The 15,682-nt window shown below is 51.6% G+C and overlaps 1 long non-coding RNA gene across 2 annotated transcripts in view; it reads right to left on the minus strand.

The window, feature by feature from the left end:
* Positions 1-3,975: 3,975 nt before the first annotated feature.
* The window catches only part of LOC102491849 (uncharacterized), a 38,736-nt gene continuing 27,029 nt past the window's right edge, over positions 3,976-15,682 (minus strand). The window contains exon 7 of one of the 2 annotated variants that reach the window (XR_001370433.2): positions 3,976-4,091. This is a non-coding gene — a long non-coding RNA (uncharacterized LOC102491849). Of the gene's footprint in view, positions 4,092-4,889; positions 5,009-15,682 lie in introns of those variants that run through there. The other variant, XR_001370434.1, reaches the window with a different exon arrangement.

The raw sequence follows: 15,682 nt of genomic DNA on the forward strand, positions 1-15,682 counted from the left end.
AAAGAAAAGCTTTTGCTTCCTTACTTTCCCTTTCTCTGTCTCCCTCTAGAACATGGACCCTATAGCAAAAATTACTAAAAACAAAAACAAAACAGGCTCTTATCAAAGCCCCCCCTGAAAAAAAAAAAAAAAAGCCACCCCTGGATCCCAGCAGTCACAGAAAGAAAAGCCTTGATCAGATTACAACCAACAGCCTCCTAAAAAAATGCCTTGATAGTTTTCCAGTGCTTGTCAAGGACATAGTTCCTTCCTAAACAAGACCAAGCCAATAGCGCCCAGCTGCAGGCGACTAGAGGAGAGTGAGAGATCGAGCTGAGCTCGTGTTTCTGATCCTGCTGCCAAGACAGGCGTCAGGGTGGGTGGGTTCTCATTTTCAGAAACTGGAGAGCTGTGTGACTGTGAGGAAGTCATCTAGCCTCTCCTGGCTTTCTCTTCCTCTTCTGAATAACTGGGATGAGGGAATACAACATTTTTGAGATCTCTTCCAGTCATTAACTTCTTATCTGTTTCCAATACAAGTAACATATCCACCAAATCAGCTAAGAAAAACAGAAAGGTGCTCCCTTCTTAACTTAAACATACACACACACACACACACACACACACACACACATATACAGGAAAGGCACCGCCTGGTGGTGTAGTCAGAAACAGTCTGTACCACAGCACTGGAAGCCATCCATGCACTGCAGCTGGGACTCCCAGATCAGCATGGAAACACAGCAGATGTTCCCCAAACCAGGGGAGCTGAGCGATGTAGCAGGGGACTGTGGGTTCCGAGGCTCGATTCAGAGTGCTGTTCCATTTCACCCTCGTCAGCACACAGACACACTTTCATGACAAAAGTAAACAGCCCACCCCCACAAGGTCTAGAAATGGAAATGAGGATAGGAGACATGATGTTCACCTTGTTCTATCTTCCCCACACTGACATACTCTGAGAACATTATTTCCTGCAACATATTCATTTGATTAATTATATACTGAAACTTGCAGAAGCAAATAATAAAGCTAATAAAAACAACTACAAATACCAGGACTGTCAGCCAAGACTCTGAATGAAGGAATTGGTATTACTTAAAATCAGACACTCACCTGAGTATTTCTAGTGAGCCTGTTCTTGGGTTATTCACACAGAAAGAAGTCAACGAAGCTTCATGTACACTTCACAAAAACGCGGGAATTTTTTTTTTTGAATCAAGTAGTTTAGAAACTTAAAATGCCCAAACTACAAACAATTAGTATGTCAGCTTATGAACACCGAAATCTAGGCTCAGCCTCAAAATCTCATAAGGCTGGGACTATGGTCTCAACTGAAGCCCGACTGAGGGAAGGTGGGCTTCCCGCGTCATCAGTTCATGCGGGTTCTGGCAGGACTCAGTGTGACGTGGGAGCCTGGGCTCCTCTTTGTCTGTGGCCTTGGCACTCCTGGAGTTCTCTGCACTGTGGCCTCCACTCCGGGTGCTCACAGCATTAATGCGTGCTTCCCGAACTCGAGAAACAGGAAAGAGGGAGAGACTGAGTCCAAGGGTGGGAACAGAGAAGACACCAAGAGCCAAATGCCAGCTCTGCCAACTCCAATCGTGGGAGTTGTCACGGGACTGACTATCCTGTCACCCTAGATTCCATACGTGGAAATCCTAACCCCCAATGCGATGGCATGAGGTGATGGGGCGTCTGGGAGGTGGTTAAGTCATGAGGGTGCGTGCTACCTCAGCAGCAGGATTATTGGCCCTCAAATAGACACTCGGAGCACACTCTCTCCCTCTGCGCCACGGCAGGAGCCACCCTGAAGCCTGAGGTCTGAAACTCTAGAGGGAGCCAGGCCAAAACCTGACCGTGCCAGCACCCAAACCTCAGGCTTCCAGCCTCCAGCAACGTGAGGAGGAGATTTCTGTTGTGCACAAGTTTATACAGACTAAATCGCTTGTTTTTCTGAACAAAGAAGCGATAGCAAGTCATTCTTGCTGTCATCCGCTGGTCAGAAGCGAGTGTGGTCAGCCACTACGGAGGCAGCACCCCCTACGGAACAGCCGAGTCCCATTTTCAGATTCTAAACCTAATTGAGAAGACATTACAAGGATTTTTGTCAGGGATAACATTGTCCAAGTTGCGTTTAACTTTAAAACTGCTGCTTGTGCAGAGCAGAAAATCAGGTCCGGGATGTAAGCCCTTTTCCCAGATTACACTCTTAGGCCTCAGTCCCCTGGGCAGCCGCAGTTTAGGCTGCCTCCCTCCTCTCTCTGCAATTCTGTCATCTCTTAAATTGGTGCATTGTCTACACATGACACCCAACTATGAACTTCCTGAGTTTAGTCTCACTTTCACCGATGAGCTTCCCAGGGAGCGGTGGCTAGCAAGAAGCCCACTGTGCATGTGGGGAGACTGGGGAAGCCTGAAAGATACAATGGCTTACCTAGGGACATGGAAATCACTAAAAAACATGGTTCCACAGTGGACATGGAAATCACTAAAAAACATGGTTCCAAAGTCAGCTCTAACTTCTCAAACTGGGGCCGTGTTCCCACGAGGGGCCAAGCGGCATTACTGTGCGGTTATGGGGTTCGTATGGGGGAGGGGGAGCAGTCCAAAGCCCAGAGCGGCCCCTGGGGAGGTATTATCAGAGGGATGGACCCAGGTCATGGAGTCCTAACAAAGTGACCTCACTTCCTCGGCGACAGGCCCGACAGAACTTAGAACTCTGGTCCACCCCCCGGCTAGCCCTAGCCAGTTCAGTTGATGGGAAGTGCTTGAGAGGGCAAGATGTTTTCTTGCTGCTCTTCAGTGTGACCATGCTCTCCCCCCAAAGGAAGCAAGAGGAAGAGTCTTCCCCGGAGACCAGCCCTCACTGAGGCTCAACTGGGCAGCCCCGCGGCCAGTCCCCAGCCTCACGTGTGTACGTGGGGACGGTGGGAGAAGGGGCACGGGTGGGGGGGGGGGCTGGTCCGCAGCAGTACCAGGTCCCTAGATATTGGAATGGGGCAAGGTCTGCCCTGCTGATACCTGACATCACGGCTGGCAGGACAGCAGAGTGATTGTTAAGACCAATTTTGTCTACCCACATGTTCCTCCCAAGACCACGGGCTGTGATCTGGTTTACTCCCACAGAGGTCTGTGCAGAGGCTCCTACTACTGTACACCTGATCAGGGGGTAGAACTGTTCATGGGCAAGGCCCCTCTGGGGACCCCCAGAACCAGAAAGACTGCTGACCCCTGCCAGCCCGCTACCAGGCACTCTCTTTGCAGAGCTCTGCAGAGGAGACGGAACAAGTGTTCAACGTGTCCAACTACACCTTCCCTCTAGGCAGAGGACAGTTTCACCATGGCGACGACCACAACCACTGCTGGTCAGGGGTGAGAGCGGGTACAAAAAGCGTCCACAGAAACAAACTCGTGTTGACCAGGGCTAATCCTGAGTCCAGACCCGAACATAAGGATGCCCTGGGGCTGTCCTAGGGCTCTCCCACGTGGGCCACACACAGTCCCTTCCCCACAGGAATCTGACCTCGGACAAGCTTAGTTACCGGTCAAGTCTCTGATCACACACTCATAGGAACACCAGAGGCGACACCTGCGTCACGCTCTTGTGTCCCATGAGGACGACACCCGCTCGCATGCCCCTGCTGTTGCTGCTGTTGGACCTGTGACAGGGCCATGCAGGCAACACAAGCTGGTAAGGATGCTGCTTCCCATTCTAAGGCAGGGCCTAGACTGGGAAGAAACTGAGGCAAGGCCCAGTTTACGAGCTCTCCCTTGTGTCCTTGAACTGGCCGGTATTCAATTTCTCTGCCGTGAGTTTTACTGTTATTACGGTACCCTGCAAGGGTAAAACATCACCCCCAACCATTGCAATAAAGCCAATTAGTGATCTTGTAGGAATGTGGTTCCCTAAGACTGACATGAGGACCAGGAAGTTTAAGACTCCCCCACCTGTCTGTTTTTAAGCCAAAATTAACATATGCCCCCGTGTTGGCTCGGGCTGCCATTGCACAGGGCTGCAGGCTGGATGGCTCTCGGCATATCATTTTCCTCGTGATTCTCAGGGCCAGGAATCAGTGTCAAGGGCTGGTTCTCCACAGCTCACAATACACCTGAGGAAACATTGAAGACACTAATTGTTCAGTCATCCCCTGTCCCTCACGGAAATATCTCAAGTTTCTGCTTCTTTACCAAGGACACTCGGACCTATCCCAGCAGGGCGGGTTCCTGGTCTACACACACCCAAGTTTTCAAGGGTTCCTGCTGCTGTCACTGATCTGAGTCCCTCCTTTCCCTCAGAATGGAAAGAAGTCCATGTCTGGCCTGTGGGAGGCCTGCACTCTGCGGACCCTCCAGGCAGGCAAAAGGCACACTCGGATGGACTTCGTGGCACCCACCGTCCAGTTCTCCTCCATGTCTTATGTTGCCAAGTTCCTGGCTTACACGTGGGACTTCACAAGCGTCCCCCAGTTCCTGGACCGGACCTTTAGTGGGTGAGCACACGTCTGCTTCAGGCCACATTGCTGACTGCCAACTACCAGCTGTGCCTGGGAGAGTGAACGTTTCCTCACATCTGGCCCCTAGAATGGGCTTGGCAGAGGAGTGCCCTCCTAGGGATTTTGTATGCACTAAGTGGCACAAAATATGCTCAGCCGGTCCTCGTTGCACAGCGCTTAGACATGGGGTACTGGAGCCAGATACCACGTGGCCTACTGAGGTGGGAATAAGTGCCCAGATGTTTAGGAGAACACACTGGGTGTGCTGGTGTGTCCGGGTGCGTGTATGTCTCAGCCTAAAGGCTGATAGGATAAAGCAATGGAAAGAAAAGATCTGTCACGGTGTGACCGCAACCCATGGATGGATGCTTTCTGCTCCATTCCCACCCCGACCTCCTGCAGGCCCACCTGTTAGCTCGGGCTGCCATCGCACAGGGCCGCAGGCTGGATGGCTCTCGGCATATCATTTTCCTCGTGATTCTCAGGGCCAGGAATCAGTGTCAAGGGCTAGTTCTCCACAGCTCACAATACACCTGAGGAAACAATGAAGACACTAATTGTTCAGTCATCCCTTGTCCCTCACGGAAATATCTCCTCTCAAGTTTCTGCTTCTTCACCAAGGACACTCGGACCCACCCAGTGCACAAATCCCAGCAGGGCGGGTTCCTGGTCTACACACACCCAAGTTTTCAAGAGTTCCTGCTGTTGTCACTGACCGGAGTCCCTCCTTTCCCTCAGAATGGAAAGAAGTCCATGTCTGGCCTGCGGGAGGCCTGCACTCTGCGGACCCTCCAGGCAGGCAAAAGGCACACTCGGATGGACTTCGTGGCACCCACCGTCCAGTTCTCCTCCATGTCTTATGTTGCCAAGTTCCTGGCTTACACGTGGGACTTCACAAGCGTCCCCCAGTTCCTGGACCGGACCTTTAGTGGGTGAGCACACGTCTGCTTCAGGCCACATTGCTGACTGCCAACTACCAGCTGTGCCTGGGAGAGTGAACGTTTCCTCACATCTGGCCCCTAGAATGGGCTTGGCAGAGGAGCGCCCTCCTAGGGATTTTGTATGACTAAGTGGTACAAAATATGCTCAGCCGGTCCTTGTGGCACAGCGCTTAGACATGGGGTACTGGAGCCAGATACCACGTGGCCTATTGAGGTGGGAATAAGTGCCCAGACATTTAGGAGAACACACTGGGTATGCTGGTGTGTCTGGGTGTGTGTATGTCTCAGCCTAAAGGCTGATAGGATAAAGCAATGGAAAGAAAAGATCTGTCACGGTGTGACCGCAACCCATGGATGGATGCTTTCTCTGTGTCTGTCTCTCTGGTGAGACCCAACCCAAAGCAAGTAAAAACGAGAAGGAAAAAAAAAAAAAGAAGAAGACCTGACAAGGGGCCGCCTGAGCTCAGACTCTCAGACTGTGATGAGGAAAGTGGAGATGCTCTGGTGCTCACACGGACTGTTCTTCCCTCCACGTGACTGAAGGAGCTCCAGTCTCAGGTCTCAGAAGCCTGTGCTCCTGTAGCTCCAAAAAGCAAATGGGAAGCAAACCTGTTCTTCCTTTTCTAAAGCACATTTCAGATTGCTCTAGCTCATCTTGGATTTGGTATAGGCCCAACCAGGGTCCATGCGAGCTCGGACTGAGGCCCAGGCTCACGCAGATAACGGGGACGTTCCAGTGGAAATTCATTCGCACCGCACATCTGTCTTAAGCACTCACTTTGGGCATCATTTTTCTTTACCCTGGGCATGACTCAGTGAATGACAGAAACCAAGACCCTAGGGACCCAATTCTAGCCAGGGAGTCAGACTCGAATCAGGCCCTGACCTCTTGAATGTCAGGTTTGCTGCCATCATGGCATCCTGCTTGTACACGTGCACTTTCCATATTCCACTTGGGGGGGTGGGGCTCAGGACCCCGTCCAAGTGGGGGAATGTGATGTCAAAAGGAGAACTGCTTGTCCCTAAAGGTGGGGGACACTGTAGACTCTGCCTGGGGAGAGGCCGACAGAAGCCTGAATTTCATCGTCCTAGTGATTCCAACGACAGGGCTGAAGAACCGGAGGCTAGCTCTGCCAGAGGAATGGAGTCAAGGGCAGCCATGGAGGGGAGTGCAGGTCCCCTGGGAGGGGAGGGGAATCTGAGCCCAGAGCCAGCCTCTGACAAACCCATCTCCTGCACGGCTGCACTCTGGGTCCCAGATCCCCTCCATTCCACATCCGCTTCTGACCCAGTACCATGGCTGCCGTGACTGGAGTCCCCAGAAGCAGGCAGCTCATAAGGTCACCAGTCCTAAGTGTGCAGGGGCCGTGGGGTGCTCCCTGGCCCTTGCGGCGATGTCAGCATGAAGCTGAGGCTGACAAGTGTTGGCACCAGCTATTTCCAATTTCCAAGTCTGTCATCGCCAGGACAATCATGAGGGCTGGGGTGTGGGGCTCGCCTGTCCTCTGCACAGGCGGAAGAAGGCCCAGGGGCCCAGAACCACGCACTGGTTAACTGGGAGGGCAGTGCGAATGGAGGGACCAGCTTCTGACTCTGCTGCTTTCCACACGCTCAGCCCTGGCGCAATGGCTCCCTCCACAGTCAACTGGCCCACCATCTCGGTGGCTTCTGATGGTCCCTCAAACATCCTCACCTTAAAACTGAAGGTGGCTGATGTGCAGATCACCCTGTTCAAAGCAGGGCAGGAACACCACCTGCACATCACCCTGGCTCAGCTGTTGAGCCCAGAGCCCAGCAATGAAGAAGCGCATGGTAAGGTGAACTACGGTCTGAAGGAGTGTCTGCGGGTAGTGTTTGGGTGTGGAATCCCCTCAATTCCATGAGGCTCTCTCTGTCTGCCAAAACCCTGTCTATCTGGACAGAGAATGAGGCTGATAAACCTTCCTCCTAACACAGCTCTTGCCCCAGGCCCAGAACTTGAGCCAGCACCAGCACCACTGGCAGCTGCAGGGCCCGCGCTGGAGCCCGCGTCACCTGAGGTGGAAACCGCCCTGTCTTTCTCGTCCAAGCTGATGGCACAACAGCTGACACGCATGTATGTGGTGATCCGCTGTGCCCTGCAGGGTGGGCCGGGCAGGCCACTGTTCTAGCTTCAGACCAGACTTTCCCTGCCTGGACTCTTGACGAGCTGGGCCCAAAGTGATCCGCTGTGCCCTGCAGGGTGGGCCGGGAAGGCCACTGTTCTAGCTTCTCAGACCAGCCTTCCCTTGCCTGGACTCTTGACGAGCTGGGCCCAATGCCACCTCCATGTCCCACCAGTCTTGTGGGAGTCAACCCTCAGCTGTACTTTGGGTGGTCAAGCCAAATTCATTTTTGAAACTTGGTTCTGTGGTTTGGCGGAAAGTGACACTAAGTGACATCCTAGGTGTGGCACTGGGGTGTGAAAATATCGGCAATGTGGAAGCCCTAGGATTAAGTTCCACTGGAGCTTTCTTTTTTTTTCTTTATATATATGTTTGCCATAAGGCCCATGTCCTCAAGAGAGAAACAGAAACAGAGAGAGAGAGAGAGAGAGAGAGAGAGAGAAATCTCCCCACTTTCCTCAATTCACCTCTTCAGATGTTGTGCATATATGCCCTTAAGTCAGTGTGTTTTTCAAACCACGAGGACATGGACTCGAACCAGAGAATAAGCTATGTGGTAATCCTGGGCCTCAGCCTACATGCTCTCTGCTGGTGCTCTGGTTGGCTTGCAAGTGGGACCAAAAGATTAGAATAAGCAAAGGAACTAGTCGAAGGCACAGTACCCATGACCCTGCCCTCCAATGCACTGCAGCCTCAGCAGAGGTGGGCGGGCACCTGGCGTTTAGACCTCCATGAGCTGAACGGACCTCTACTCCCTCACGGATCACCTTCGTAGACACTGCCATGAGTAATGTTGCAACAGAGACAACTTGCACCTCTTCTCTGTCCATGTGTGGATGGCATAGAGTGATACTAACAATCTAAGAACACTGAGTGACCGAGAGAGCGCCTAAGAGAGTGCAGATAGAGCGTGGTGTGGCTGTCATATTTCGGAGTGCTTACGGAGGGGCACTGAGGTCACTTTGGCACCCACATGTTTTCCCAGGAGGCCTCCCCAGCCTCAATCCCAATTAGGCTTCCCCTGTGAACTAGCACACACCCACACAAACCCTCCAGCCGCACGTGTCACAAGACGCGCATCTCATGGTGAACAGGCACAGAGGGCCAATGAAGGCAGGCTGATGATACCACCTTGGGACATGCATAGCTGAGCCTCCTTCTCATGTGGGAGGTGGTGAGGCCAACCTAGTTGACAAGGTCACTCTCATCCCAATCAGTGCTGAATTCCTGTCACCATGAGGTGGGCATCTGCAGGGATCAGAGGGTTTATACCCCAGGGATTCCCTCAAGTCTTGAGCCACATCCAAGCTCCCTGAGCTCCAGCTCACACAACTTTCTCCTGCCTCTTCCTCTTCGCTACTGCAGACTCAGCTGTGCTGGGATGTCCTCATGGGACTCTCTCCTTCCTCCCAGGAACTTTTCAAAAAAGATATCCCCCTTGGACTTCCGGGGCTCCGTATGGACCCAGAGACTCAAGTGGGGGAAGGAGAGCATGGCGCCCACCATCTGTGCCAGCCTCGCACACTATGGGAGAGTGGTCACTGTCGTGGTAAGAACATGCCTGGGAGATCACCACATGAAAGCCCCAGACAGGGCCAGGGTGCTAGAGCACTGGGTCAGGGTGGCCAAGGTAAGTTGTGAGCCCAGGCGATTCCCTCTCTGGAAACATAGACTTGTCTCTTCTTGGTCAGCTCTCAGGTTGGAACTGGGGGGGGGGGGGTCAAAGGCCCAGGGCCCCGGCACACTCCCTAGGTTCTTCATTCAGGTCAAGTCTGACCTTGACCCTGTGCCCCAAAGTGAATGGGTGCTTCCTTCCTGGGAGCCTTTTTGTCATTAGCTGAAATCCTCCCTCTGGGGGTATAGCTCAGAAGTCCCAGGGGTACCCTCCTTTATCTCCCTGGGCATATCTCATGCAGGAGAGAGATGTCTCCTGAGAGGCTGATGCTACAACAGATGAGGCTGATTCTTTCCCTCACAGGTCATTCTCTTCCATCCCTAGGAGTGCGAAGCACTGAACAACTTATCCTCGCATCATGCCATTCTCCGTGCTCTGGAGAGCACCCCAATTCGTAGACTTGAAAGGACATGGGGAGAAGTTTCCAGGTGGGTAGGCTTCCTCTATTAGAGCACCAAGTGATCCTGGTTCTTACAGAAGTCTGGGTCTTGCCCTCTTAATGACCCTGAGATTGGGGACGGGGCAGGATGTAAAAGGCAGGAGTAGAGTGTTGGGGTGTGTTCTCTCAGCCCCCTTAGAGCCTCAGGAGTTCTGCTCAAGTCTAGGGTTCCCGCAGAGCCAGGCACAGAGTGTTGCCAAATGGGTCGAGGTCTCCAGGTATTGGTTACACGGCAATGGACTCCGCCCACGTGCAACCAACACTGTGAGAACAGCCACTCAGTCGAAATGGGGATGGGCCCACCTGACAACCTGACAGCTGTCCTTTCCGGTCCAGTGTCACCTCCAGGGTCAGATAAGCCCAGTGGGAAACAATGTAGCAATTTAGGTCCTTGGGATTTTTAATGAATGTTAATTCAAATTGACAAGCCTGTCCTTATTCCCAAATTTCTCTGCTGTTTCATTTACTTGGCAGCAAATCCTACCAAACATTCTGTGAGCTCCATGCCAAGGAGGAGGCTCTCTACTAGGATCCAATCATCGAGGTAAAGGGGAAGCTGGGAGACGTGGTGGGGGACAGGGGTGGCTAGTGTTAGGGGCCAGGAATGCTGGTGGTTAGGAAGGGAGTGTGGCAGATGTGGGGGCATTTACTGGAATATTTTCTGCCATGCTATTTCTAAAAAACAGCAAGAGTCATGTTTTTCCACTGGCGGGAGGCGGGTGTGAGCACAGGAGGCACTGGTGGCAGCAGTGTGTGTATGGTGGCTGCAAAGGTCGGGGGGGAGTTGAACTCCCACCAGGCCAACAGGTCCCTGGGCTGTGCATCCTGCTGATGGGTAGCATCCTCCAGGTGGGCAGAAGGCTGGGCAGGGCACCGTTCCCCTCGTGAAGCAGCCCACCTGCTCCTTGGAGCTGGGCTGCTGCACTTGCTGCTCTCTCTGTTGCAGCACCTGGAGACGGCTGTCAGCTTGCACCACAGGCCAGCACTCGGGAGGGTCCCAGACACAGGTGGTCCACTACACACCACAGCTCTCAGAGTCACACTGGGGACATGGGGACAGATGCTTGTATTGGGGCTACTCCCTGCTCGACCTCCTTGCACACAGACCACTTAGGCCCAGGTCCTTGCACTCGGCCCCAGGTAGCTTATCAACAAGATCTGGAGGGCTCTGACATGAGCTCCTGGATCCTTCTGGAGCAGATATCAGAGCCATTTACATCATAGGGCAGCAGAGAGACATCACTGAGCACCCTGAGAACCCCACTTGTATGTCACAGATGGCACCTCAAAAGGCCACACACGGGCGATTGGAGTCTCTGCTGTGCAGGGAGCTCCTTGGCAGATCGGAGAGGGGAGGACAGCGTGGGCAAGTCCTCCAGTCTGGTTGGAGGTCACAGAAAGACTAAAGTCTCTCAATTATACCTCCAGAAGCATTATGTCTGTGTGTCAATTCAGCTGGGCCTGGCCGCAACCCTGGTCACAGCAGAGACAGGAAACGGGGCCCAGGCCAGTTAAAGTGCTCTGGTTCCAGGTGAAGGCAGCTGGAGAGAGCATCAGTTGTCCGAGAGAGAAGACAGCCCATCCTGTGGGGATCTGATTTATCAGTGTCCCTTGCAGGCTCTAGTATCTACTCTGCAAAGGGAGCAGGATGACCCTGGCATACAGGCTTCAAGAAGGACAGAGAGATTCAAGGGATGGAAGGGAAGGGAGCCTATGTGCCTGGGACTACATCACATGAGCAAGGCTGAGAGCAGAGGTGAAGACGTGAACGGCAGGTCTCAGAGCTTTTGGCAGAGGGCAGTCCCCTTCTCTTCCCAGAGGGGGAAACAGAAACCAGGAGAGAGCAGGTTATAGGCTCAGAGGACACCCTTGTGAGTGTTAGATCTGGGCTAGAGATTAAGCCAGAGCCCATGGCAAGTGCTGTGAGTGCTGACCCAAACAAGCCAGCCAGATGCCCAGGGTATGAGATCAGAGAGACAGGGCTCTCACAGGGTGAGGAGAAGACCATCAACCTACCCTTGCTCCTGATCCTGGCAGGTAAAGACCCCCAAACCTTCTCCGTTAGGGATGGGCCCCAAGAGAGCCCAGATGGGGCAGCGGCGAGGGTGATCGGGGTCTTCAGAAAGTCAGAAAGTTAGAGTCTCCTTATCCAGCTGGCGGCCTGAAAGCAAGACAGAATGGGCTTTTGTGCCCCAGCTCTGCCCTGCAGTGGCCACACCAAAAACGCCTTCCCTAGACAGACCTGAGTACCAGTCAGGTGTGATCGGATGGGGCCGGGAAGCACCTGACAACCATGATATATATGCTGCAATTCCACCATGGAGGTCACTCAGGTGACTGCTACCCTTGGAAATCAGCCCAGTATGTGGGACGAGAACAATCAGGGGAGGTAGTGGAGAATCTCCCAGGGGACCATGAAGAGGTACTCAGAAGGCCGAGCTTGAGGAGGTTTTGTGGGACAGCCCTTGGGTGGGCCATGGAAGCAGGGGCTCATCACCACTACCTCCCAATGACACAGCCGGTCGTCCCCTACCTGGCCAAAGTCCTCATAGAGATGGCACTTCTGGATGCTGCAATGTGTGACTCAGTGGATGTGAGTGACCCTCAGGGGTGATGGTGACTAGAGCCCTGACGCTGGGCATCAGATGGCCAAGTGCTCTTAAGCCTTAGCAAACCTCCCTCAGGATCGCCTCCCGGCTACCCCAAGAGCAACCCATCACAGGCATCTTACCTGGCACTGACAGAGCCTAATGGTCAGTCCCATTCCAGGTTCTCTGGGGGCAGAGTGGCAGGACCACCTGCTGCTCAACTGGGGGAGGCTGAGGCTGTGCTGGAAAGGACAGCTCCCTGAGTGGGTGCCATGGGAGGCGAGTATAGTAGGACCACTCAAAGTCAGGCAGCTTTGCAGCTGTTTAACACCAAGCTCCACCAAAGGCCCCAGTCCACCATCAAACCCTCAAAGATGGTGAGGACTGAAGATCCCAGAGCCTCAGCACCCAGGTCCGCTCATCTCCAGACCCTGACCCTGGTCCATACCTATATCTGTGCGAACCCTATGGCTCTGAGACCCATGCAGGGTGAGGGATTAGGGCTAGACCTGGACTGGGGTCTTCCTGATGCAGTGGTCATCTGCCTTGCAGGGAAATGTCAAACTCCAGAAGAAGAAGGTAAGCCGCCGTGGGCCTCACTGTGAGGAAGGATGGGCAGAGCAAGTCAGAGGGCCCTGGGCAGGACAGTTCCTGGCTCCCCACCTTGCAGCTTAGATATGTTGAGAGAGTATGGTACACAGAGGAGGAGAAGGCCTGTCCCACAGTAGGGTACAAACAGGACAGGAATCAAGGGTAACTTCCTGGAGGAGAGGGTATTTGAGTTCAACTCTGATGGCAAGTAGAGGCTAAAAGTACCAGAGAGAAAGGGAAATCCTCACAAGACAAACCCCAGAGCCAAGTACCCTGCCCTCTCCTAGACCTCTTCAGAAGGGCCCTTCATCTTTCCCCGAGCAGTTCCTGTCAGCATCCTACCTTTCCTCTCCAGGAATTTGAAAAGTTAAATAAAATACAGCTGCTCCAGTTGGCTGCAAACCAATTTCATATTGAGCCCGAGGAGCAATTTGTGGTCTGGTTCTAGGCCATGCTGCAGCCCAGCAAGGATGAGAGGTGAGGATGGGGGCGTTCTCAGATCAGGGCAGGACGAGCCTCTCCCTGGGGCCAAGATCACAGAGCCTGTGGCCATAGCTCCCTGGCCATCATAAGGCGCTTTGGCTTGGTCACAGTTCGGCAGCAGGACGCTAGGAGGGAGGACACAGGTGCGGCTCCAGGACGGCTCACAGCTGCCACTCTCTCTTTCAGTTACGCCCTGTCCTGCCAGAAGGAGCCCCCTCACTAGGTGGACGGCAGGGTCATGAAGAACTGGCCGTGGGACACAGATGGCCAAGTGTGGGTCTGCTCTCCCATGTGACAGAGGCCAGTTTACTGGTCACTTGGATCTTTCATTAGTTTTTTGTTTAGTGTTTTCTTCAAATAAATGTTTCTGTGTATACTTGACATTTATTGACTGATGGTATGGGATGCACCAATAGACAGATGGCCTCAGGTATACAGCAGGATGAAGGCTTCATGGAAGCACATTAACACATTCCTCTTCTCTTGTCATGTTTCCGTAGCAAGGGCAGCTAAAATCTACTTCTTTAGCAACAGGCCCCTTCCCTTTGTATTAATCTAAGTTCTTTTAGAACTGAGGAAGAAAACATTTGCTTCCTTGATCTCTATAATTTGTTTAACCTTGAAGTCACTTATTTCTACTTTTTTTTCGTAGTCTATTATTTGCATTCTATCAAAAATCCCTGTAACTGAGCATTTTGAACAGAATATAGACATTTGCAAGACTCCCAATTCTGGTGACTGGAAAGCCCCAAATCATCACAAAATGAATGGTAAAAGACAGAATAACAGTGCAGAGCCTGAGTTTTATCTGTGGCAGTTCCTCTCTGTTCTGATCTCATTCTCTTTGCTTACAAGCCCTCCAGAACTCCATCGATGGAACCCTGCTCTGAAGAACTTTCCACAGCCAAAAGCCCGAGCCTGTGACACCGTGAAGTTTTCACTTAACAGGTTACAATGCAATCAAATGCCTGCACAGGAATTCTGGGGTCTTTCAGCTACCATATCTTCAGACTTCAGGTTTATTGGTTCCTGCTCTTCCAGCTGCTCAAGTGCCCCTAAGGCTTCTTTTTCAAACCTCCTGGAGCACTGATTCTGAATCCAGTCGGTCAGCTCTCTCCTTCTCAGGGTTCCTTAGGTTTCCTAAGTCTTCCCTGATTACAGAGGGGTCAACAAGATGAAAAAACAAGAATGCTCAGGTAGGGGCCAGCAGGTTAGGGTTAGAGCTCTGGACTAACACATGGTCAACCAAGGTTCAAGTGCCAGGCTTTGTGGCTTGGTTTCCTACTTTCCCTCCCTCTATCTGTCTCTCACTGGTGAGCACACAAGTCCTATAGGAAATTAAATAATAATAATAATAATAAATAAAATAAAATAAATAATTCTTTTAAAAAATGTCCAGGTTGTGGCCTGCACATAGTGTACTGGTTATGCCACTGGATTCCCATATGCTGACCACAGTTAAGAGTCCCAGACCCAGTCAAGTTTTATCTGTAAAACTTAATACAGGGATTGATTAAAGGAAAAAAGTCATCATCATCTCAACAAACACAGAAAATGTATTTTATAAACGGTAATACAGAGCATCCCAAACTTGACATGGTTTGACTTAGGATTTTTTGACATTACTAGGGTCCAAGATCAATGCGAATTCAGTAGAAATCACACCTTGAATACCCATACCAGCAGTTCTTCTGTTTTTTCATTTTCACTATTCAACAGCTTACATGCGATATTCAACACACATGAGAAGACAGGATTTGGTTAGATTATTCTGCCCCACTGTTGGCTAGCCCAGGTGTTAGGAGCATGTGTAAGGTATGGTATGGTAGGCTAAGCTATGACATTAAGTAGGTTGAGCGTATTAGATGCATCTCTGACTTCCAGAATTTTCAACTTATGATGTGTTTACTATGATGTAATCTCATGATAAGGATGAGCATTTGTACTCTGATCTCTAGTTTTACTTATTTTTTTAAAGGTTTCTTAAAAAATTATTCATTTTTAAATAAGACTCCCAACGCAGAGTCTATGATCCCTAAAATAGACAAGTGGGATTACATCAGACTAAGAAGTTTCTGCATGGCAAAAGACACAGAGATTAGTGTGAACAGACAGCCCTCAGAATGGGAAAATATTTTTGTAAACTATGCATCAGACAAGGGACTGATAACCAGAATTCACAAGGAACTCAAGCAGCTGTTCCGGAAAAAGACAATCAATCCTATTAAAAGATGGGAGAATGAGTTGAAAAAACCACTCTCTAAAGATGACATACGAATAGCTAAAAGGCATATGAAAAAATGCTCAACATCCCTCATTGTAAGAGAAATGCAGATCAAAACAACA

This window comes from Tupaia chinensis, unplaced genomic scaffold (genome assembly GCF_000334495.1).
Source record: "Tupaia chinensis unplaced genomic scaffold, TupChi_1.0 Scaffold000269_1, whole genome shotgun sequence".
In the NCBI taxonomy this organism is placed as follows: domain Eukaryota; kingdom Metazoa; phylum Chordata; class Mammalia; order Scandentia; family Tupaiidae; genus Tupaia; species Tupaia belangeri.